At 49.0% G+C, this 27,257-nt stretch overlaps 1 protein-coding gene across 1 annotated transcript in view; it reads right to left on the minus strand.

The window, feature by feature from the left end:
• The window catches only part of LOC147747813 (uncharacterized), a 67,535-nt gene that overhangs the window by 39,138 nt on the left and 1,140 nt on the right, over window positions 1–27,257 (minus strand). The window lies entirely within an intron of this gene.

The following is a 27,257-nucleotide window of genomic DNA, read 5'->3' on the forward strand; positions in this document are numbered from 1 at the left end:
CCCCCAACGGCCCGTACAAGTCACCCGCACACACGAACACCACACGCACACACCCCTCAAGTGAACGTGACCCCCAACACCCCCAACAGCCCGTACAAGTCACCCGCACACACAAACACCCCACCTCAAGCGAACGCGAACCCTAACACCCCCAACGGCCCGTACAAGTCACCCGCATGCACAAACACCCCCCCTCAAGCGAACGCGACCCCCAACACCCCCAACGGCCTGTACAAGTCACCCGCATGCACAAACACCCCCCCTCAAGCGAACGCGACCCCCAATACCCCCAACGGCCCGTACAAGTCACCCGCACGCACAAACACCCCCCTCAAGCGAACGCGACCCCCAACACCCCCAACGGCCCGAACAAGTCACCTGCACGCACAAACACCCCCCCTCAATCGAAGCGAACCTCAGCACCCCCAACGGCCCGTACAAGTCACCGCACGCCCACCACACGCATACCCCCCTCAAGCGAACGCGACCCCCAAGACCCCAAACGGCCAGTACAAGTCACCCGCACGCATGCACACCCCCCCTCAAGCAAACGCGAACCCCAACACCCCCAACGGCCCGTACAAGTCACCTGCACACACGCACACCACACGCACACCCCCCTCAAGCGAACGCGACCCCCAACACCCCCAATGGCCCGTACAAGTCACCCGCATGCACAAACACCCCCCCTCAAGCGAACGCGAACCCCAGCCCCCCCAATGGGCCCGTACAAGTCACCCGCACGCACGCACACCACACGCATACCCCCCTCAAGCGATCGCAACCCCCAACACCCCCAACAGCCCATACAAGTCACCCGCACGCACGCGCACCAGACGCACACCCCCCCTCAAGCAAACGCGACCCCCAACACCCCCAACAGCCCGTACAAGTCACCCGCACGCACAAACACCACACGCACACACAACGCAAACCCCTAAACCAACACAAGGACTATTCAAACTAGTCGTACAACAACACTAAACATATCTCCTGTGTACACACCATTGACAAACAAAGTTCTGGCCACAGCCAAATAGAGGGCATAAGTCACCCCCCCCCCCATATAACACACACACCACCAATTCAAACTAAGCCACACCCAAAAATGGACCAATAAAAATGGACACGCATACAACCCAACATCCCTTGCAACATACCTACTTGCAAAAAGAAGAGCCTGCCAGCACATCACCAACTGCACTCATTAACCTTCACACATACAACCTATTACATATACACCCACACCACCCCCTTCACAATCAGACACACACACCCTCTTACATCCACACACCATCACCCTCTCAATGACACACACCCCACACCATGACCACACAAAAGAATCCAAAGTTCACCAACCCGGAAAATGAGATCCTTGTAGATGAAGTCATCCGAGTCGAGCCCCAGCTGTTTGGTGCATTGGTCAGACAGACCAGCATAGCTGACAAAACTCGCATGTGGGAGAGGATCGTTGACAAGGTCAATGCTGTTGCACCCATAAGGTGCACCAATGTGGAATGCAAGTCCAGGTGGTATGATCTGCGAAGGATGGTCAAGAAGATGGACCTGGACTACGCCGCTGTACACCACACTGGCGGTGGTGGTCCCCGTAGACCTCCAGTATACCATCCCTGGGAGGAGAAAGTCATGACCCTGCTGCCACCGGTGGGAGTACACGGAATAGAAGGAGTCATTGAGCCTGGTGAGTACACAACAAACACATGTAATATGGTGGAACTTACCAAAGTGCACAGAAGTATGGGGGTGGGTGGCCATGAGTCACAGCTGTGCAAAACTGTATGGGGGTAGTTGCAAGGTAGAGGCAGAAAGGGTGGAAGGCATAGGGTAGGAGGCTGCTCTCATCCCATATGTCCCAGGTACACACACAAGCACCATGCTGAACACACAGGGAGTGTGAAAGTACAGACAAGACAGTACACCACACAAATCTATTTTTTCCATGTTCTTGAGACATGTTTTGTAGATGCATCATTTGGTGACACAGTAAGGCAGTGTAGCAAGCGAGTGAGGCCAAACCACCTGTCTCCATCCCTCTGTTGCCCTCTTCCATCTGTCTGTCTCCCTCCCTCTGACAGTTTCCCTGTGTCTGGCAACCTCTGTCTCTGTCCCTCTGTCTCCGTCCCCCTCTAACTCCGTCCCACTCACTCTCCCTCTGTCTGTCTCCCTAGCTAGGTCTGGCTTACACACCCTGTCACCCTCCTCCCTCTGTATTACGCCTTCAGATTTCCTCCCACGGTCAACTCACCCCAGTGACCTGGGCACACACAGTCACACCCCAGCACTTCATAGATCCAATAAAGACCATACACCAGAGTGTCGAGGGATGTTACTCAATTACCAGCAGTAATGTGCCAACTGCCTGTGACACACCCAGCATTTGCAGGTGACACAGTACTGTTTCAGGACACACAGTCTGTAAAGCTCTGTAGTAGACAATGGGCCCTGGTGTAGGCAGAACAAGGCACTCCTGTAAACATTGCAAACAAAAACTCCAGGACAAGGTCAGACATCTTGTGAAGGAACCCTCAACGACAATCAAGGTAGCATGTCTCCTGAGGGCACAGCCAAACCACAAAAAAGATGGAAGATTGCAAATCACATACCAACTACTAGCATGGCCCGTCACACACACCCCGTACAGAAAGTAATCCCATGGGGACAGGCAATGGAGTGCTACACTGTCACAATGGTCAAGTACCACAACTAAACAGTTTCACATATGAATACACATACAACAATAACATGCACAGTGCAGATGCTCAAGTCCATTGTGCCTCTCGAACAATGCACTTGGCCCATCATATGAATGTTGTGCATGCACTTAAGTCCCATCATGGACATGGGTATTGCCAAGGTGATGCTTCTAGGACAAGTGCCACGTCCTAAAGCCATGATGCAGAAGTGGGTGTACAGGTCCTGGGGGGTTGGCATTGCTTGGCATCACGGAACAGCAACAACTATCCAAAGTACTGGAATGTATCAGTAAAAAATAAACTCTGTCTCTTACAAGAACCTGCTGCATCTAAACTCTGTGCATGCCTGACGCAGCCATAAGGATTGACACTGTATCCTGAATGTAGCGTGAAACAGTGCATTGCTGCATATGTGTTGTGCTGGCAAGACAAGACACAGCAATGGCTGTGTCACTCATTGTCAAGAGAATGGAAGAAGGAAAAAATACTTGACTACATGTCTATTTGCTACCACAACATACACAACTGAACAATGACAACAATGTCAAGCTTGTGGAACTGTGATACTGATAATGGATAAAAGATATATATGTTTCCTGATAGTGCATTAACTGTGTCTGTCTCTCACACACACAGGGCAATGTGTGGAAACCACCCCCAACCAGGGGGGAGAAGGATCCCAGTCCCAGGCTCATCCGGACCCTGACCCCACCGACAGCAACGCCACTCAACGCACTGTGGGTGACCCCAACCAACCTGGCCCCTCTGGATCCCAAACCCCTGCAGCAACTGTCCCAGCTACATCTGTGCCAACCACCGGACCCATTCCCACCACATCCCAGCAGACAGGTCAGAGCCCTGCCCATGATCCAACAGACAGCCAGTCTGAAAATGACGGACATTCGTTGACGGGCACCCTTGAGGTGGCAGACAACATCCACCCTGCCAGCACTCGGGGGTCCCGTCGATCGGATGTGCCCACAAGCGCAGGCCGTGCTCGTTTGGGTCAGGGTGGTGGGAGTGGCGCAAGGCGGAGGCTAGATTCTGGCCAGTCAGCTGCAGGTACCGGTCTGACTGAACTGACTACCATCCTGGAGGCATACCGGCGGGACACCAGGGAGGTTAGCCAGGTAGCGGAGGCCCTCACTGAACTCAAACAACAGCAGGCTGAGCAACATGCCAGGCAAGAACAACATTATGGACGGGTGGAGGCAACACTGGCTGCGCTCTTGACGGTGCATCGGGACATGAGCCAATCACTACGTCAGATTGCTGGCAACATGCAGCACCCTCCCTGTGTCACCAGGCCACAAACATCAAGGCAAAGTGCAACACCAGCCACAGAGAGGGAGGAGGAGGAGGAGGAACTGTCTGACGTAGCGTCCCATGCATCGCCCAGGTCTGCACCTGAGGGTCCCCCAAGGAAGAAGTGTCGTCCACAGCTAAGACATTGAGAGGCAGTGGGTCATGCACAACTCCCAGGACACCTGACCTGGCATATTGCCCTTGGGTGCAACAGCATCACCCATCAGACTCTCCCACATGGACTTGCTTGGCACAATCTGCCCAATGATGCCAAGCACTGTGTGCTGGACTCTGTTGGCTTTAACTGCAAGGCATCTCATCTCCAGCAGTGAACTTTGGATTCCCCACCTTTCTGTACAGCACCTACTCACGTTTCCTGCACAAGATCACCTAATAAATTCAAATTTCATCACACGCATTTGTGTAGTCATCCTGTAACCACAATATGAAGAATATGTGTGTGCAAATGTATGAAATGCAAGAGTACGCAATAAACTGTAGCCATCCACACACTTGGATATGAGTCTGGATGAGAACACACATAGGTAACAATATTCCAACAACTAGATACATGGATAGAAACACACACCTGTGATGGTTAGTAAATGGTGGAGGGTGGTTTGCCTCACAAAACTGCTATTAATGACAGGCACAGGAGAGTCACTTGGAGGTGTATAGATCAGGGCTATAAAGCTAGGTGGCCACGTTGGGAGTACCTACAACTGTGTCCTCAGGTATGGCAACTATCATCAGGATGCTGCTGTACTGTGGATGTGATGAATGGTGCACAGGCAAAGGGTGGCAGCACAGACTGTGGCCTATGGGCTGTATCAGTCTACACAAGCTCACCTGATCATGTGACCTCCCCCTATGGAGTTACAAGTACACAACTGATGTGATGTGTGCAATGCCTACAGAACACCTAGCCAAGTGTGACAATTATCTTCACCAGAACGGCCACATCACACCACACCCAAGAGACGTGGTTATGGTGTGTGTACCCGGTGGCTAATCCACTGGCTGTGAGGGAAATGTAGAATAGGTCTGCCAAGGTAGTGTTCTGCCACGTTACTGTAAGGAAGGCGAGGTGTGCTGCTGTGGTACTGACAAGGTAACACTGTCCATATTTTGGTGGAAGGAAGGTGTGTGTGTGCCCTACGAGGGACATTACCTGGTTGTACGTCGACACACTGTCATGTGTCTCTGCATAGTCTTGCCAGTATGTGTTGCACACACAGGCAGATGATCCGTCATGGGTGAGTTTGAGGTCTTCCGATACCAGGTGGATGGTTCCCTGTGTGTAGGATGGCTGGAGCATGCTCTACTAATGGCTTGAAGGAGGGGTAATCTGTAGGCGTGTGTGGTCCTGGATCTGGGTAGTGTGCGCAACATAGTGGCTGTTTATGCAGCAGCAGTAATGAGTGAAGACATTACGGCTGAAGGTGTGCGACAACTTGCAAAACAAGCACATACCACAAGGGTATTGTCAAGCCACTAAATTACATGTGTATGTGGAAGCAGGAGTGTCTGCGTCACTCAGGGTCACTGCAAATTAAATGACACAGTAATCAGCAAAGATGACAGTCACAGGATCTGGCCCCTTAGGGACAAGTGGGGCACAGGACACACACCATCAGCAAGTGTAGTCTACATGTACTGTGTCCAAAGCAACACAGGAGCTACACACCCATCTACCTCACACACAATACTTTACTTAAGCCTCAACCTACACCATCCATGTTGTCACAGTACACGTAAACACCTATCATCAATGATCCTACAATAGTTCATATATTATACATGCACATTAGAAGAACATGTGCATTGACATCAAGGATGCACAATATTCATTTGGAATGACACGTCATGCACAACATGATGATTTACCTTGTGAGGCCATGGAGCAAAATCCAACATACATGGTCAGTGCCATTGACCCGTAGACAAAATAAGTCATTGAATGATCTCACCTGGAATGCAGCTGAAACATTCGCCCCTAGACTGCCAGGGACTGGCCGTACCTTACTCCATCAGAGTGGTGTGATGCTCAAAGGGTTCCACCTCCAAATAGCCCCTTGGTCTGAGTACAAATGACAGACACAAAAGGGTGATCAGGCGAGGGAAGGAGAGGATGGGAACTGCAGGGAGGGAGACCTGAAACAGAGGCAAACAAGCATTAGGAGTACAATCTCATGTCACAGACACTACAAATACCACATGATATTCACTGTACCAGTCACACCTGTGAAGTGTACCAACTGTAGCCAATTAGAGATCAGTCATCATGCTATCACATAAGAGCAGATGCCGTAACACGGACACATGAAACCTAGGACAGCCTGTCACCTATTTCAGTCTTGTGTAAAGGTCACAAGTCTGCTACGATGCAATGATATTTGTGTTAAAAAATAATCATTCACAATGTATGATGATGTGTCCCCTGCAAACACATGTAAACATATGGAAGTGGTACTTACGCAAAGTGTAACATCTGTATATGTTCATGTGTACCCGTAAGGGCCATGAGGGCAGACTGTACATCACCCACAACAGCTGTCAGCATCACATATGATGAGGAAGATAATTACCAAATTGCAATACAGGCACTCTATAGCAAGTATTTTGCTATAGTAACTGTGCCTCACCATGATAAACATGACAAGCTGGTGGAATAATAGTCAACACCAATCAATGAGGAGCCAAGCCACATAAAGAACCCGACCGTCGCACAGAAATGCTGCACGGGACAAGAGAATCATGGGAATGACCGCACCCCACTGTTGGCACAGAATATTTAACATGTGCATCAGCACACCATTGTGATGTCATCAGCCCAACAGACATGGCATCAGGTCAATGTAAACCGAACTCATACTCACAGTGAAGGCTGGTGTAGCGGTACTCACAACCTGCAGTGAGGTAACGACACAACAGCGACATGACATACTGCAACAAGGGGTAATGCATCCATGCGAACAGAATCACAGGACAGTTGTCTTAACATGTGGAACATTCACTGGGCCACACCTACACAACATGGTTGTTATGTACCAAACTGGACTGGTCCACAAGGTGGAGGTGATGATCTTGATACATTGTAATGCACACAGTGAGGCTGCAATCCCCCACAGAGTCTGTGGTTGTGACCTCCAACACAATGTCAAACCATGATATATGCAATGTCTCAGTGTCAATGTCAACACACATTGATGCTGCCATCAGAGTCTAAAACAACTACAGATGACTGTCAGGTGGGGTGACTATCCTGTCATGGGAGTGGGCCTACATGTAATAGGAAACATGATGTGGTTACATGTATGCATGGTCACAGAACATGTGCAAGAACATGTACCACACTATTGAAAACATATCAACGCTAAACAGCCTTATATGAGTCCTTACCCAAATAGACTTTTCCACATGTCCATGCATGCTCCCTTGATTCGGCTGACGTTGCAATCATAATGAGCAAAAGCAGGATGACCAAGATGGCGCCAGCGGACAACAGGCAGGGCGAGCTGGGGATGAGAGGCACACAAGGGTTCAAGTCCCATAGGATGTCATTCTGACATACTCATGTTAAGTAGCCTGATGTTGTAGTACACTTGTACATTCCAAGTACACCATAGCACATATGTGTGTTGCATTACATCTGCACCTGTGTGACACTGCACATCAAACATCAAAGTGACATTGCATACAGTCAGCTGCATACACAGCATGCTACCCATGCAACTCTAAAGTTGAGGTTTGGACAAAATTCACCTATGACTCACCATCATGAAAAGAAGTTGCGGATGAGGTGACTCCGGATATCATCTTCAACCTCCTCGTCATTCGCATCCTGGCCAAGGCCTTCGTCCTCAACAGGCAGATGTTCCAGCTCATCAGGATCTAGGATGAGTGGCACAGCCTTCTCCACTGCCATGTTGTGCAGCATGCAGCACACAATGAAGATGTTACACACCTTGAGTGGGGTGTATTGGAGTGCTCCGCCTGTCTTGTCCAGGCACCTGAACCTGCTATTCAGGAGTCCAAATGTACGCTCGATAACCCGCCTGGTCTTCCCATGAGCATTGTTGTACCGCTGGTCTGCAGCTGTCCTGGGATTGCGTAGGGGAGTCATTAGCCACGGCATATTTGGATATCCTGCGTCTTCTGCAAATTGACATCATGGAAATGAGTGTGTAATATGATGCCGTTCATGAAGTAATGACATACTGACATACATGGCTAACAGGGTACACCCACCAACTAGACATGCCCGATGGTTGTGCAGCTGCAGCATCATCTGTAGTATCCTGCTACGCCTCATGATGAAAGCATCGTGGCACGATCCTGGAAAGCGAGCACAAACATGTGAGATAAGCATGTTGGCAAGACAGACCACCAGGGCATTTATCGAGTGGTAGTGTTTCCTGTTGCGGTACGCTTGCTCCTGAGCCTGCGGTGGCACCAGAGTAACATGTGTACCATCAATTGCACCATTTAAATGTGGCATGCATCCTAGGGCATAGAATTCCCCCTTGACATCTGTCAACTGTTCAGGAGTAGGGAATGTGATGAATTCATCAATGTGCAGCAACATTGCATCCAATACAGCACTTAATACCCGGCTGAACATTGTCTGTGACATCCCTCCCACATCAGCTATGGTAAATTGGAACGTACCTGTGGCAAAGAAATGTAGTGCCGCCATCACCTTTACCTTGGGTGTCAGCACAGTCGGATACCTGTGTCGTGGTTGCAGGTGTGCTTCCAGTCTGTCCGTCAGGTCCTGAATCAACTGTGCTGGGAAGCGGTAACGCCGTATGCAATCACGTTCCCTCATAGCATCCAAGTCTGGCAACGGCCTTTCAAGAGCGGGTGCCCTGCAAAACATTTTCCGGTGAAAAATTGTGTACAACTGTCAGACAAAGAAAATTACAATGTACATGGCACAAGCAACACTGCTCAACACATCAATACAATTGTGAGTGGGGCGTGGGCTACACACACAGGAAACATATGACAGCTGCCAGCCACTCCTGCATGTAAAGTACAAGACCTGTGGTTTGTGGAATAGATATGACATGTATACAAATGATCTGATGGGAAGGTCTGAGTGAGCAGGACAATGTATCTGGTCAGTCACACACGTCACGTGATTTGCATTAGGAGGTTGTCTGCACCTCCAGACAGCTGACAGCAATGCACACACCCACAACACATGTTCCATCATTTGCACTGATCAGACATATTCTCTTTGCGGTGTGACATTTCCAATAGTCAAACATAGGCATCATCAGACAGCATAAATTTATCTTATTGACTATTTGTGTATGATGCCATCACACATATGGACGGATCATTGGCACAGTGGCATGGTGTGCGTACATGGGAAACCCTCTCATCACAGCAAGGACACATCATCTATGCTCCTACAGCAGATATACTTAACAGTATGAACAAGTTACTTACCTTTTGTAATGAATCATCTGTAAGTAACAGTAGTCTGCATCAGATTCCTACCTTGGAAAACATACCCCAGCAAGACCAATGCCTGTGGTGAGTCTTGAAAGAAATAATCACACAAGAAAATCCAGGAGGACGGAGCGGCCAAATAAGACATCCCTCCGGACTTGGCTGTCCAGGCAGTAGTGTTTTCCAAACTTGTGCATTGAGGCCCACGTAGTTGCCTGACAAATGTTCTGCAAAGGGACTTCCCGACCCAGGGCAGTAGTAGCCACCGTGTCCCGAGTGCAATGGGCCCTCAGCCCAACATGAGTCTACGTATTTGGGAAGGGGTACCAAGCCTTCATACACCAGACAACACACAGAGAGATGGTCTGCTCGTGTACCGGCCTTCACTTTTCAGCAAACACGTGACAGACTAAAAGGTGTTCATCCACCAGGAACTGTTGTGTGCGATCCAGATAGTATGTGAGCACATATTTTGGGTCCAGACGGTGTAGCTGCTCCATCTTCTTTGGGGGATGCGTAGGCGGGAATAAGGTGTAGAAGATGAAAGAGTGCCTGATGTGGAAGTCCGTGTCAAACTAGTGCTGGAAATAGGGTGTTTTCTGAAACGCAAACTTGTCCGGATGGACTGAAAGGTTAGGAGGTTATGTAGAAAGAGCCTGAAGCTCACTCACTCTCCTGGCAGAGTTGATGGCAAAGAGAAAAGCAGTCTTCGGAGTAAGAAGGTGGAGAAGAAAATTGTGCAGTTGCTCAAAGGGAGCACACATCAGAAATGTAAGAACCATGTTGAAGTCCCACTGAGTCATCACATACGGAACATGATGAAACGTGTGTCTGATGCCTTACAGAAAACAAGTCACAATAGGGGACTAGTACAAAGAAGGTTGATCAGTCAGCCTTAGTATGGGTGAAAGGCCAGGAACGTAGCCCTTGACAGTGGCCAGAGCAGAGCCCTGCTGGGCATGAGGAAGAAGGAAGAGATGAAATTCATGAAGAGGTGCAGAAAGAGAGTCCACAGCCTTTGGTGTGCACCATGCCACAAATCTGGTCCACCTGCAGGTGTATTCCAACTTTGTGGAGTGAAGCCTGGCAGCATGGATGATATTACAGACTTGCGGATGAAAGTCAAATGGCCTCTACTGTCGCCGCTCAATCTACAAGCATGGAGGTGGAGACTGTACAGGTGGTGGACCGTCCTCTGCTGCTGCAACATAGGGGCCTCCAGGAGAGGCAGGTGAACCGGCTGGTCAACGGACATACTGAGAACTCGGGATACCAGTACCGACATGTACATCCGTGTTGCGCAGCTAAGGCCAAAGTGCAGCTGGGAAACTGTAAGTGCTTGTGGCCTAACGTGAACCGCAGGTAGGGCCGGTGGGCCGGCAGGATGGGGATGCAGTAATATACATCCTGCAAGTCCACGGCTACCATCCGGTCTCCTTGGTCCAGGGCAGGTAGGTCCTGAGCCACTATCAGCATTTTGAGCGTCTACTTCCGGAGGAAGCCATTGTTGTTACATGTGTCCAAGATAGTGGGTAGGCCCCCATTGGCATTCTTGGGTAGCAGTAAGTAGTCGGAGTAGCAGACACACCCTATTTTGGGCCCAGGAACGGGGATGATGGCCCCCTTGGCCAAGAGGGCTGTAACTCCTGCATGCTGCAGTTGCCAATGATCTCCACATACGCTTTTGTATTGCGGTGGCATGGCTTAAGTGGTTGCATCAAGGGTGAGGGAATAGCCGCTTGGGATGATTTTGTGCACCCACCTGTCAAAAGTGACAGTGCGCCAGTGGTGGAGGTGTTGCCGAACCATGCCCCCCACTGGTGTCACATGGCCCTGAAAGTGCAGAGTAGGGGTGTGTATAGGCAGATGTTGCAGGGGAGGTGTGGACTGACCTCCCCGTTGTCCCCGACAGCCGCCACAGCGGTTACCTCTGGCCCCACCGCGTTGGATGTTAGTCAGCATTGCGTGGCTGCCAGCACATGTGTGTATGCCACTTCCTTGGCCACAAAAAGAGCAAAAGGTACCAGTTTGCTGGTGCAGGGGCAACAGGCCCATGGACCTGCCCATAGCCCTGGAGTCCTTAATGTGCTACAGCGCATGGTCTGCCTTGATGCAAAAAAGGCAACTAACATCAAACGGCATGTCCATGAGTGTACTCTGGACATCGGGTACAAATTGGTTTGGACTCCAACCAGGCTTTGCTACAAATTGGCTCCGAGGTTGCCATCGCCCTGCCCAGTGAGTTGATGTGATCCAGCCCACACCGCATCAAATGCCATGCCGCAGCTTGCCCTTCCACAAGGGCTTGTGCAAGTTTTGCCTGTACTGACAACGGGAAGCAGTTCGGCAACCGTGTCCCATAAAGAGTGGGTGTAGCGGACAAAGAGACATGTGACATTGGGAGACTGCAGTCCCAGACTCAGGGAGGATGATACCATCTTGCCGTACTGCTCATACCTCTTGAATACCCTGTCCGGCTGAGCAGATGGGAATACGGTCTGTGATTTGGAGGCTTGGATGCCCAGGCTCTCTGGGGTGGGGTGGGAGGACAGGACACATGGGTCGTCCGGTGGCGGGTGTTGGCATCTGCCCACGTGCATATCTACAGCCGAACCTGCATCGGGCCTGGACCTAGTGCACAAAATAGCGTCAGTCAATGCCTCATGACACGGCTGCAGAGGCTCAGCCGAGCGTGATTGCACTTTAAGGACCTCAGTGAGGAGGTCGGTCCTCAGGGCTGCGACAGTGAGACGAAGGGGCAAGGCTTTGTCCGCCCATGTCAACACCACACTGTAGGTTGGCCCCTCCTCAAAAGCCACGGTTGGATTTGTGACAAAACCAGTGTCAGACGAGGTGTGCAGACCACTCATATCCCCCAGTCCACCTGTCCATTCGTCTTGGGACTGACACTCACGTGTCAGTGGGTCTTCAGACCAATCCCAATACTCCTTATCACCCATTCCATGCTTATCAGGGTTGTGAACAGATGTGGCCGGCTACTCTAATTTATACTCCCCATGCAACATCAAATACGGCATTTGACTGCGCCGTTCCCACGCCAGAGCCGTTTACAGTGTGGTATTGGGGACGGCACCACCCGAGGACAGCGCCGAGGGTGAAACCTGGGGGACTGTAGACGGTGACTGCGTGAGGTCAACCAGCCAGGACAAGAAACAAGTTTTGGATCCAGTGTGGGCCAGCGGTGCAGGGCCAAATAGCGCCGTCTGAGCCAAAGCACCTGTTGGCATCGGGCCAGAAGCACCAGACCCACTAGGGACCCCAGACGTGTCCGCTGGGCCCAAAGCCGCCGCATTTCCCGTCGGAGGAGTGAGGGACATCATGGCCATGAGGAAGCGCCCAAACTCATCCTGTTTTCCATGCTGCCCAGGAACCGGAGGTTGTGGGGCAGGCTATGATGCACGCCACTCTGACAGAGCCGTGTGGGCGGTGTCACACATACCCCCTGCCACATTGCACGTGCATCGTGGGGATTTGGAATAGCGATGACCTCTCTGACTTCTTGTGTTTTGCTGACGACTTAGCCACAGAGGAGTGATGTTGACTCCCGGAGCTCTGATGGCTCAAACCCCATGCCCGGTCCCTCGACCTCCGTCCAGACCCTGACCTCTTGCAGTGCAGGCCAACTGCTGGAGTCGGAGCCGCTTGCGGGACCACTCCCGCCTAGCCTCCAAAGTCAGGGCCCGGCAGTCGGGGCAGCTCTTGTTGTCGTGGTTGACGTGGGGACAGTGGAGACACCGACGGTGAGGGTCAGTCACCGACATCAGTCGGTCGCTATCCTCACAGGCTTGACACCGGACATCCCCATTGACACCGTCCAGAGTCGAAAATTCAACTAAAGTCATCAAAAGTGATTGTACAAGGTTTTGATTTTGAATAACTTAGGTGACACTTATACCAGCACTGCGCTCCTGGTGCGAAAAAATCGGAGCTGACGCCAGCACACGTAGGCGGGGTCTGAGTACTCAGACATCGTCATAATGGCGCACACAACGCCAACGACACATGCTAAGCCACAGACGTCGCCTACCGACGCACAAGGGTACTGCTAAGCACAAATTTGCAGATCCAGTCTGACGCTTGTGGATATTGTAAGGGGAGGAAAATTATATTAACCTGTTCATTTCATATGCTGTCAGCATGGACAATGTCGCATGTGGCACACACATGACGTGGTCACACAGGGTCGTGCTGTGCTTCAATTTCACATCTGTGACAGTGGGCATGTCAATGTCATGATGTGACAGTTCCATGTAGTCAATGGTGTGCACTTCCAATGTTGATGTGCATCACAATATGTTGCAGACGTTACTCAGGTGATACGTGTTGTATGTATGTGAACCACATGTGGTACATGATAATTGACATGTCTCAAAAGCTCTTCACACATCAACTGACCCACAAGATGACATTTCCTGTGCTTCATCATTATCTGCCACACCTAGGGCCGCTGATGGAAGGATGCCATGCAGATGTATACATCCACATGGTCAGCATGAGTGTACACTACATCCCTGCCATGTGATTTGCTAGGTTCACTCTCCCAATGTTGACATGTATGAAGTCATGGACGCAGCCTACACAACCATTCAATTGAGCATGTCTGACGCACTGTACCCCAATCGTACATGCGTGTGTAGGCCTCGTTTCCACAATGCATTTTAGACATACCCGAGCAGTGCGTACCCCAATCGTACGTGCGTGTGTAGGCCTCGTTTCCCAATGCATTGTAGACATACGCGAGCAGAGCGTACCCCAATCGTACGTGCGTGGGTATGCCTCGTTTCCCAATACATTGTACACATACGCGAGCAGAGCGTACCCCAATCGTACGTGCGTGTGTAGGCCTCGTGTCCACAATGCATTGTAGACATGCGCGAGCAGTGTGTACCCCAATCGTACGTGCGTGTGTAGGCCTCGTTTCCCAATGCATTGTAGACATACGCGAGCAGAGCGTACCCCAATCGTACGTGCGTGTGTAGGCCTCGTTTCCCAATGCATTGTAGACATACGCGAGCAGAGCGTATCCCAATTGTACGTGCGTGTGTAGGCCAGCAAGAAGGAGGTAGGTACATGTCTGTTTGTTGTCATGTGTGTCACATGCTACCTGCAGTGCTCCCAGGCATGCTAATACTCCCGCAGTTGGAGTGGTGTTGTCAGACAGTCACTTCATGCATTGGCATAAGAATGGCCAAGTTTCAGGAGATGCTTTTTACATGCCTTGCCCTACTCCACATTTGCCCAGCTCTGTGCCAACACTTTTTCTTTCACAGGTACTCCTAAGGTGCTATGTGTTAGTATGCAAATTCCTTAGCACATCATCATGTTGGAGTGAGGTCTGTGACACCTATTGTTACCTTACATGTAGCACCACATGTGCACTGGGTCTGCCCTTCTACATATTTTCGCACTGATCTTGAGTATCAACATGTATTTTCTGCAAGAGTCAGCCTCAGGGGCCTTGGTCCATGGTGTACTTTCTATTTGTGATGTCTTGGCTACAGGACCACACTGTACATGTATAATAATTTTGGCTTGTGCATACTCACACTGTGCAGTGTGTGTGTGCATATACTCAAAATGTTTTGCATGTTGTTTTGAAATCCTATAGATGGTCAGCCAGACAATGTGACTTTGTGTGTAGACGTCTGTCATGCCAGTGTGAGGTGAAGGTACACTTGGCTCCAGTTCCCAGGATGGCTTCACATGGCAGTTCATGAAGGACTTTTAGCATGTGGCACAGGGGCGCAGCAATTCCACCAACACCAGGTCTGGTTTTGTGTGTCAGGGTGGGAAAATGAACAGTGACTGATCATCATCTATCCGGTTGTCAGGCAGTCGGTCATCAATGTGTCTCTCTCATACAAGTTGTTGCCTTGCCTATTATTTCTACCCTAGCATACATTGAACTTAGTTTCTCTTCATAATGCCCAAGACTATGCTTGGCATTGTGCATAGTTCAGTGGATTTGGACTCATGATGCAGGCCATGTTTCGAAATGTGTGCTATTTTTTTAAAGCTGATTTGTCAGATGTGTACAGGTGACTGATATGTATTTCTTATTCTCCTTGCCAACAGCATCATCACCACAATCTGGAGGAGACACAGACACGGACCACACAGAGGGACCCAGAGACAGAGCCACCAGCTATGAGGAGTCGGAGGGAGCCAGTGGCACGGAGGCTGAGGAGAGACTGCGAGCCTAACCCCATGTGACCGACACATCCTACCATGCAGACGGCTCGGAATCAGACTCTCAGGAGGAGGGGGAATATGCAGAAATGGCCTCTTCTTCACCTTTGGCTGGCCTCTCCTCCTCCATTTCCATCTCCACCCTCCCAGTTGTAAGGGTCCCTAGGGTCCGTGCTAGCCCCCGTGTCTCCTTTGGTCCCGGCACCGCAGCACCTGCCCCTGTGTCCCCTGCTGCCCTCAGTGCTGAGTCTGTGGACCTACTCCGGCAGCTTGTAGTAGGTCAGACATCCATGTTGACTGTCCTCCATGGACAGACACAACTCATTACACAGTTGTTGTCGTTCATGGAGGGCATGTCATCTGGCATGTCTGATCTACGTCGGAGTGTGGCTGCCATAGAGTAAACACTGACGGCAGCTATGTCCACCCTGCAGTATCTGCCCCCCGCCTCCTTCTGACCCATCCACCTCAGCCTCTCCCATACCTTCCAAAAGTACACGCAGACGCCACAGGTCAGACACAACAACAGACACACCCAGCACACCCACACGGCAGAAGAAACTCAAATCACCACGCACCCAATCTCAAGGGGATGTAGGCACACCCACAGGGAGAGGAGACAGACATACCACACGCATCCACAGAACCACAACCACAGACTCACAACCCTCTACCTCCACCCCTAATATGTCCTCTGGTTCAGGTGGAAGTTTTACAGAACTGGCTGAAGTGTGCAGCCAAGTTTATATTGCTACTTTCTGCAATGCACCGGACAGTGTGGATGAATCCACACCACCTGCACCCACTATACCTGTCCTTCCCTCCCCTGTCCCTGCGGTGCAGGGGGATTCCACAGATGAAGCCCCCACTGTTTCCACTGAACTCCATGTGCAGGCAAGTTTGGGTGTGTCAACATCCATTGTGGCACAATGTGTTTTGATCACTTGTTTGGACTGGCCGTTGGTCTTCAAAGAGCAAGGACTCTTATTTGCATTTTATTTTTGGATCCAGCTGAATAAAGCTATTTATTTCTGTTTCTGTACTTTAGTTTGTCTGTTAATGTCTTTGACTGCTGTGTGCCTGGGAGCTGGTGTGATGTTCAAATTTGGGTATAGTAACATGTGTCTATTTCCAGATGGTAATGAGGTTACCAATGGTATGTTCCAGCTTTTACTGATGGGGGTCTTAGCCACACACACACACACTGTTATGCTGGGCATTGCTGGGCACTGGTGGGGCTCTTTGCCACACACACACTGTTATGCTGGGCACTGCTGGGCACTGGTGGGACTCTTTGCCACACACACACTGTTATGCTGGGCACTGCTGGGCACTGGTGGGGCTCTTTGCCACACACACACTGTTATGCTGGGCACTGGTGGGGGTCTTAGCCACACACACACTGTTATGCTGGGCACTGGTGGGCACTGGTGGGGGTCTTAGCCACACACACACTGTTATGCTGGGCACTGGTGGGGCTCTTTGCCACATACACACTGTTATGCTGGGCACTAGTGGGCACTGGTGGGGGTCTTAGCCACACCACACACACACTGTTGTGCTGGGCACTGCTGGGCACTGGTGGGGGACTTAGCTACACACACACTGTTATGCTGGGCACTGGTGGGCACTGGTGGGGGTCTTAGTCACACACACACTGTTGTGCTGGGCACTGCTGGGCACTGGTGTGGGTCTTAGCCACACACTGTTATGGTGGGCACTGCTGGGCACTGGTGGGGGTCTTAGCCACACACACACTCTGATGATGGACACTACTGGGTATGTTTTGTACACATAACTTACACTTGCACTAAGACTGCAGACATATGTACCACACGTCTGACTATTACACTGGTGAAATGCGGTAGCGTACTGTACCCCGGGATCGATGATGTTGGTGCGGCACGTCTGACAATTACACTGGTGATGTGCGGTCGCATACCGCACCCCGAAATCGATGACGTGGGTGCGACACGTCTGACAATTACACTGGTGATGTGCAGTCGCGTACCGCACCCAGAAATCGATGACGTGGGTGCGGCACATCTGACAATTACACTGGTGATGTGCGGTCGCGAGAGACAATAGCATCTACCCATTTCTTCTTCATATAATCTAAAATGTTATCATCTATATGAGTCTCTTGTATAAAACAAACATCCGCTTTGCAACTATTGAGATAATCAAGAATTCTGGTACGTTTAACTGTATGGCGCAAACCTTTAACATTTAATGAAACAACTTTAATATTATGTAAATTAACCATAACAGAGGAAAGGAGAAAAGAAATCAAGAAGAGGAAAGTAAAGGTAGATCAAGAGAATGAGAAAAAGGCAGCTCCAAAGAAGAAAAAAGGAAAGGATAAATGAAAAAAACAAGGAAAAAACGACAAACAGAACACATAAATGTGAAATGTGAAACACGCACACGCTTTAGGAGAGACTGCGAGCCTAACCCCATGTGACCGACACATCCTACCATGCAGACGGCTCGGAATCAGACTCTCAGGAGGAGGGGGAATATGCAGAAATGGCCTCTTCTTCACCTTTGGCTGGCCTCTCCTCCTCCATTTCCATCTCCACCCTCCCAGTTGTAAGGGTCCCTAGGGTCCGTGCTAGCCCCCGTGTCTCCTTTGGTCCCGGCACCGCAGCACCTGCCCCTGTGTCCCCTGCTGCCCTCAGTGCTGAGTCTGTGGACCTACTCCGGCAGCTTGTAGTAGGTCAGACATCCATGTTGACTGTCCTCCATGGACAGACACAACTCATTACACAGTTGTTGTCGTTCATGGAGGGCATGTCATCTGGCATGTCTGATCTACGTCGGAGTGTGGCTGCCATAGAGTAAACACTGACGGCAGCTATGTCCACCCTGCAGTATCTGCCCCCCGCCTCCTTCTGACCCATCCACCTCAGCCTCTCCCATACCTTCCAAAAGTACACGCAGACGCCACAGGTCAGACACAACAACAGACACACCCAGCACACCCACACGGCAGAAGAAACTCAAATCACCACGCACCCAATCTCAAGGGGATGTAGGCACACCCACAGGGAGAGGAGACAGACATACCACACGCATCCACAGAACCACAACCACAGACTCACAACCCTCTACCTCCACCCCTAATATGTCCTCTGGTTCAGGTGGAAGTTTTACAGAACTGGCTGAAGTGTGCAGCCAAGTTTATATTGCTACTTTCTGCAATGCACCGGACAGTGTGGATGAATCCACACCACCTGCACCCACTATACCTGTCCTTCCCTCCCCTGTCCCTGCGGTGCAGGGGGATTCCACAGATGAAGCCCCCACTGTTTCCACTGAACTCCATGTGCAGGCAAGTTTGGGTGTGTCAACATCCATTGTGGCACAATGTGTTTTGATCACTTGTTTGGACTGGCCGTTGGTCTTCAAAGAGCAAGGACTCTTATTTGCATTTTATTTTTGGATCCAGCTGAATAAAGCTATTTATTTCTGTTTCTGTACTTTAGTTTGTCTGTTAATGTCTTTGACTGCTGTGTGCCTGGGAGCTGGTGTGATGTTCAAATTTGGGTATAGTAACATGTGTCTATTTCCAGATGGTAATGAGGTTACCAATGGTATGTTCCAGCTTTTACTGATGGGGGTCTTAGCCACACACACACACACTGTTATGCTGGGCATTGCTGGGCACTGGTGGGGCTCTTTGCCACACACACACTGTTATGCTGGGCACTGCTGGGCACTGGTGGGACTCTTTGCCACACACACACTGTTATGCTGGGCACTGCTGGGCACTGGTGGGGCTCTTTGCCACACACACACTGTTATGCTGGGCACTGGTGGGGGTCTTAGCCACACACACACTGTTATGCTGGGCACTGGTGGGCACTGGTGGGGGTCTTAGCCACACACACACTGGTGTGCTGGGCACTGCTGGGCACTGGTGGGGCTCTTTGCCACACACTGTTATGCTGGGCACTGCTTGGCACTGGTGGGGGTCTTAGCCACACACACTCTGTTATGCTGGGCACTGGTGGGGCTCTTTGCCACATACACACTGTTATGCTGGGCACTAGTGGGCACTGGTGGGGGTCTTAGCCACACCACACACACACTGTTGTGCTGGGCACTGCTGGGCACTGGTGGGGGACTTAGCTACACACACACTGTTATGCTGGGCACTGGTGGGCACTGGTGGGGGTCTTAGTCACACACACACTGTTGTGCTGGGCACTGCTGGGCACTGGTGTGGGTCTTAGCCACACACTGTTATGGTGGGCACTGCTGGGCACTGGTGGGGGTCTTAGCCACACACACACTCTGATGATGGACACTACTGGGTATGTTTTGTACACATAACTTACACTTGCACTAAGACTGCAGACATATGTACCACACGTCTGACTATTACACTGGTGAAATGCGGTAGCGTACTGTACCCCGGGATCGATGATGTTGGTGCGGCACGTCTGACAATTACACTGGTGATGTGCGGTCGCATACCGCACCCCGAAATCGATGACGTGGGTGCGACACGTCTGACAATTACACTGGTGATGTGCAGTCGCGTACCGCACCCAGAAATCGATGACGTGGGTGCGGCACATCTGACAATTACACTGGTGATGTGCGGTCGCGAGAGACAATAGCATCTACCCATTTCTTCTTCATATAATCTAAAATGTTATCATCTATATGAGTCTCTTGTATAAAACAAACATCCGCTTTGCAACTATTGAGATAATCAAGAATTCTGGTACGTTTAACTGTATGGCGCAAACCTTTAACATTTAATGAAACAACTTTAATATTATGTAAATTAACCATAACAGAGGAAAGGAGAAAAGAAATCAAGAAGAGGAAAGTAAAGGTAGATCAAGAGAATGAGAAAAAGGCAGCTCCAAAGAAGAAAAAAGGAAAGGATAAATGAAAAAAACAAGGAAAAAACGACAAACAGAACACATAAATGTGAAATGTGAAACACGCACACGCTTTAAACGCATGACCGGAACCGCTGGAGCCCTTTCTAAATAAAATTCAGAATTGAGTCAGAAAATACATAACTGGTAAAAGTCACGTAGCAGAGTCATTGGTATCCATTGAGTGCTGCAACTGCTGATCCAAAAAAAAAATTCTCAAATCTTCTGGACGATAAAAAGATTTAGAGAAGTTATTCTTCCAAATGCGCATTGTCGGCGGATCAAAAAGACTATGGGGTCGATTATGATGGCGGTGAATCGCATCCTCCAGGCCGGTGGAAGCCACCGCCGGCCCGGAGGAAGTGGATTCACCGCCACAGTCCTTGAAAACACCCACCGCCAGATTATGATGGCGGTGGGATCAGCGGCGGACGGCAGGTCCGTCCACCGCTGATCCACGGGGTGTGGACCACAATATGATGGCGGTGTTTGCAAGACACCGCCAGCCATATTATGATGGGTGCGGAGACATGCTTTTCCGTGGTGGATATTCCGCCGTGAAAAAGCATGTGGACCTTTGCTTCTGGGGGCCCCTTGCGGGCCCCCAGGATGTTGGGTGGTAGGGGGTGCACTTGGGGGGTACCTATGGTACCCTCCTGCATGCACAAAGAATGCACATGCAAAGCATGCATTTTTAACTTTGCGGCGGGTGCTGCTTTAAGCAGCACCCGCCGCAATGTTAAATATACAGGAGGTGACCGCCAGGGTGGCGGTCACATCCTAATTCCTATGGAGGGAACGCCGCTGCCCCTGCGGACGGTCCCTCCACCTCGGGGGTGGCGGACGGCCGCCATCCTAATCGACACCTATATTTGTAGCCTAGACTCTGCAATTGAGGACGAATAGCAGGGAATTCTTTGCGAATGGAAACAGTTTCCTTGGCAAAGTCTTGATAAATGAATTTTTTGTTTCCATTTACCATCAATGAATGTATTTCTCTAGCTGATTTTCTGATTAGAACTAAATGGTGGTGTCAAAGAACTTTTAAAATTATTTGTCGTGGTTTGGTGTGCATAGGGTTCCTGTGAGATGGAATCCTGTGAGCCTTATCAATCTCAAATTTTTCTGAAAATTTAATTTGTTAAAGACTAGGCAATAAGTTCTCCAAATATAATCTGCAGTTATTTCCCTCAACATCCTCTGGCAAATTAAATATGCGTAAATTATAATGTCTGTTTCAATTTTCCAAGTCCAATAATGGTGAAATTTTTGCCACAAGTGGGGAAAAAGTGACAAGTTTGACCTTATTATCCTGTATTTTAATGGAGTTATCCGACATTTTCATTGACAGGCTAGCCATTTCTTTACGCATATTTTTAATTTAAGAAGCAATAGTATCTGTACTGACTCGAAGAGCCTGAATTTCCTCCAATGTTAAATATAATAAGGGTTCAGATGACTCCACTACTTTAGATTTAGCAGGAGGAGGAGAAACTTGTTGTCTTCTTTTATTATTAATAGGACTTTTATTTTCCATTTTGAAGTGAAAGGAGGCAAGATTATAATTGCAGCTGTAAAGTATTGTAGAAAAACAAGCAAAAACTGTGGAAAGAGCCAAAAAATGACTGGTGCAGCAGCCTAAATGGGCTGGGGGAGTGGCTTGGCCCAAGGCAGGCCCTTTCCTAACAAGTCCCCTTGACTGAATGCCTGGCTGTACCTGAGAGCTGTGCTGGAAGCAGGAACCAAAGGACGAAAAAACCCACTTCCACTGCGCAGAAAGTTTAGAAAACGGTCCACAGCTGAGGATATTGGTGTAGAACTGCAGCGACCTCCTTGAGCAATATATTTTGACAAGAAATCGTTGTTAAATGATTAAAAACGGGCCGAAAACGTGCGGAGACTCTCATGCGGCGGCCATCTTGAATCGGACGCTCGCTCGGCTCAGGACGGATTACATTTTAAGTTTGCCTCATCCATGTAGCAACTCAGAAAAGGAAGATGACAAAACAAAGCTGTTAGCTCTCAAATTCTGTGAGCAGAAATAACTGCTACAAGAAAATAAATCCATGGGGAAACACATGTTCACATCCACACACTCTAGATCTTCCAAGTGGTGAAACTGCAAAGTTATTTAAAGTACTGTAAAGGCCCAAATTGGAGAAACAGAATGAGTATAAGGCTATAGGAAATTAAATAACTAGAGAACAGAGATTTCATGCCCTCTGATGTTTCTGTAATTTTTCTAAAGGCCTTAATGGCAAACCACTGAAATTTAAAAGTAGAGATAGCCAGATTCAGATAGAAGCAGTCTAGGAAATATAGTAGCACAGAAGCCAAAGAGTAGGAAGACACTGATCATGATTTGAACACCACTTGTCTAAGGACACACTGTTTTGATTAAGCCTTTAAATTAGAAAGCCTCCAGGACTTTTGAATTGTCTCAACAATGTGCACAGGAAGACCTTTATTTAGAATATTCAATCTCTCAACACCCAGAAGGAGAGAGCTTACTTGATTTGTCGTGGCAGAACCAGAGAATTGAGAGCAGATGTCCACAGAGAAAAAACCCAAAGAGGCGAAATGCTACAGCCCACAGCAGATTAAACCAAGAAATCTGTGGCCAGTAATGAAAAACTAACATCACCTTCGCCCGCTCGTCCTAAATCTTGAATAGGAGTCTCTGCTTTAGAGGAAACAATAAGAAAGCATAAGGCAACCTCTTAGGCCACTTTACCACAAGAATGTCTGTTCCCCAAATTCCTCCCTCTGGGAAATGGTCCAAAATCTTTTCAGATGAGCATTGATTTGAGGCAAGCAAATCCAAGGAGTTCCGAACCTTTTGCAAATCTTCCAAAAAGTTATTCTGGACAGAGCAAGATCCTGAGATGACAGAAACGTTCCTGCTCAACTGGCCTGGGTGCTCCCCTGATGATTGATGTAGCCACTGTGTTCTGTTCCGACAAAAATTATCTTCTGATAAATCAGATACTGAAAGATTGAGGAGCTCCCTACAAACAGAAGGTAGCTTCTGCCAATATTAATTCTGTGGACCACTTGAACTGGCATGATTAGAGATCTATCATCTCTCCACATCCCAAATGGCTGGTATCTGTAGTAGGAATTAATGGAAGGACTGGATCCATGGAAATTTCTTAGGTCGTATTTTTCCCTTCACAACACCACAACTAATTATCATGTATTATATGTATATGTTTAATTTATTTTTTATTATTTATTTATTATTATTATTATTATCTTCCTCTCCTGGATTCTACCATGTCTTCTCGGTCAGTATTCAAGATGCTGTGGTAATAGGTTTTCCCACACTGAATTATGGAATTAGATTTAATTCTAAATTTCTTTAAAGTGGCATTTTTTGGGCCTACTTGAAACATGGAGCCTAATTCACAAACTGCATTTTGTAGTATGTAAAGTAGTACTACAGTAGTATTACCTACTTACTACAAAAACAATTCACAAACCCTCAGGTGTGATGTCCACCACCACATCTCCTATCTCCTCTATGGGAAGATGTCTGCACATGTATGTTTACTAATTAGTGGTAAATAAGGGAGAAACCCAGGCTGTGGTAGGAAAATTAGGACTATCTACAACAAAATGTGAGGGGTTTAGGGAAAAGTAAGGATGGGTTTAGGATGGGAGAGGCACTACAAGCACCCACAATTATTAACAAACTGCAATTCTAAATTGACTACAGTTCTAAGGGTGACAACACAGTAGTAAATGTACTGGAGCCTATACTTGGAGAAAGTAATTCACCACACATGTCCACTCACAGTTACTGCAAAATACACCTATAGAAAATAATCGAGGTAAGAACTTAAATTAGCACTCTCTAAGCAATAATGTGAAATATTTAGATATTATACACATTAAAAAAACATTTAGGGGTCGATTACGATTCGAGAAAAAAAAGTCTGTACGATTTGTATCCGGAGCCCTCTCCGTGCAAATCGTACCCGTCCGTCCGAGTCGCGTAGTACGATCCGTATTCAGTGAATCCATCCAAATCGTCACGATCCATACGTATTGCAAGGCTGAAACCGTGAACCGTATGACTCGTACACATGCCGCACGACTCGTACACATGTCGTATGACCCGATGAGTACGATCCGGACCGGGGTATGAGGACGCGATTTGTACGGTCCACGTCAGGTAAGGGCGAGTCGTACGGAAAAGTACACAAACACATACACCGTACAGTCTGTACACCCCATGATCGCAGGGGTACGCACCGTACCCCTGCGATCATGGGCTGTACGAGCCTTACCCCATGTACGATGGGTGTACGAGCCGTACCCCATGTACGATGGGTGTACGAGCCATACCCCATCTACGAGGGGTTTACCCATCGTACATGGGGTATGGCTCGTACACCCCATGATCGCAGGGGTACCGTGCATAACCCTGCGATCATGGGGTGTACGCACCGTACCCGGGGGGGCGTTCCGTACCGTATCGTACTTGCTGGGTCGTAAAAACCAGCCACGAACCGTACAGATGTCGCGTACAGCGGGTTCAAAGGGAGAATCGTACGGAGATTAGAGTCGTACGGTCTCTGTACGACTCTTACGGAGTACGGCTCCTGGTACGAAACGTACTTCGTCGTACATACGGGGGACGTTGCAGGGTACGATTCGTACGGGAAAAACGTTCCGAACGGCTATTCGGAGCGCTTTTTCCCGAATCGGAATCGGCCCCTTACTGTTGGTAGGAATCGTTTTAAATCACTTTTAAGAAATATAATTTATAAATTCAATATACATATATATAATTTAACTACTTAACAGGCTAACATATTTTACATTCATATTTTAAAGTAAAATATTTTTTCAGCATTTTTAAGAATAAGAACCTTTATTAATTTTCTCTATACTAGACATCCAGCAGTGTGAATAGTTACTAACTTTATACTTGTAAATCCAGTCTTATGGCCCGATTACTAGTTCGATTTACAAAAGGGGGTGGTGATGAACAGAGTGTCTGAATTGAGCAGACCACTCTTACCCAGTCCAAAGATCAGGGCTTGATCCATCACCGTTATTTATCTCACTGCCCCATCCCAGCTCAGAATCTGGCTATATGCAAATCAGTCTGTCCCTGGCCCAGTGCATCATGGGAACAGGGCAGACTAAACTACCAAGCCAATTCTTTACCAGAAAGGAGACAAGCTACCGGGGACCGGTTTCTGGCATTTCAGCCTCTTCGGCCCGGCTTGCTTGAATCCTGATGGAGCAGTGAGAAAGGGACTCATGTCTGAGTATACCCTGCCACACCTATAGTGGCCAAAATCGATTTACAAAAGGGGGTGGTGATGAACAGAGTGTCTGAATTGAGCAGACCACTCTTACCCAGTCCAAAGATCAGGGCTTGATCCATCACCGTTATTTATCTCACTGCCCCATCCCAGCTCAGAATCTGGCTATATGCAAATCAGTCTGTCCCTGGCCCAGTGCATCATGGGAACAGGGCAGACTAGACTACCAAGCCAATTCTTTACCAGAAAGGAGACAAGCTACCGGGGACCGGTTTCTGGCATTTCAGCCTCTTCGGCCCGGCTTGCTTGAATCCTGATGGAGCAGTGAGAAAGGGACTCATGTCTGAGTATACCCTGCCACACCTAAAGTGGCCAAAATCGATTTACAAAAGGGGGTGGTGATGAACAGAGTCCTGATCTCTTGACTGGGTGAGAGCTTTCTGCTTAATTCAGAGACTCTGTCCCTCACCACCCCTTGTTGTAAATATTCTGATTACTAGTTCGGCAGCCCATGGGACCGCCAAACCTGTGGTGGTGGTCCACCCGCCATATTACAAGTACAGTGGTTGGACCACCACTGAACCACTGCTACCGCAGGGATTCTTGATCCCGTTGGTGGTGGCGCAGCGGCATGACGAAGTAATATGCTGGCTGTGCTGCAGTGGCACCTCCAAGCATATTATGAGTTTTCTCACTGCCCTCCTTTTCATGGCGGTGAGCCCGCCATGAAAACGGTGGTGGTGAGGAAACTAAGATGGCCCTTAGAGGGCCCCCTGTCTGCTCTGTGCATGGGGGTGCATGCAGGGAGGCACCCCAGTCGTGCCTGATTGCTGTCACGAGGAGGAACAACGCTATTCATCCATGTTCCGCCCCATTCTTAACTATGCCAGATCCGACAGCCACGAGCTGAATGATAGCGCGCTTCACTTCCGACGAGAATTTCCCGAATATCTAGGACACTTGATATTCTGTCCATTTACTAGATTGTTCCCCCGTAATTTTTAATTTTTTTTAACTCTTTTTATTATAAAATGAACAGAACAAAAGAAAAGAACATTTAAAGTCTCAGGTGAATGCAATCAATTTACAACAATTCGGTTCATTCGGCACTGTACAGGATCAAATAGTTAATAAATAAGCTTCGGGATCATGGGGATTCCTGCGTTTCAATATCCGGATCTCCTCCTGGGGCTTCACAGAGGCCTCCACGATATTGGTTCCAAGCCCCCCATACCTCCCTCCACTTCCGGGGGCAACCCCTGGCAACATAGACAGCACGCTCTCTCATCATGCACCAATCGAGGTCCTCCTCCCATTTATGGACCTGGGCAGCTGGTGGGCGCCCCACAACTGTGCAATATTACGCTTGGCCACCATATATGCCAGTG

Source organism: Lissotriton vulgaris, chromosome 1_1 (assembly GCF_964263255.1).
Source record: "Lissotriton vulgaris chromosome 1_1, aLisVul1.2, whole genome shotgun sequence".
In the NCBI taxonomy this organism is placed as follows: Eukaryota; Metazoa; Chordata; class Amphibia; order Caudata; family Salamandridae; genus Lissotriton; species Lissotriton vulgaris.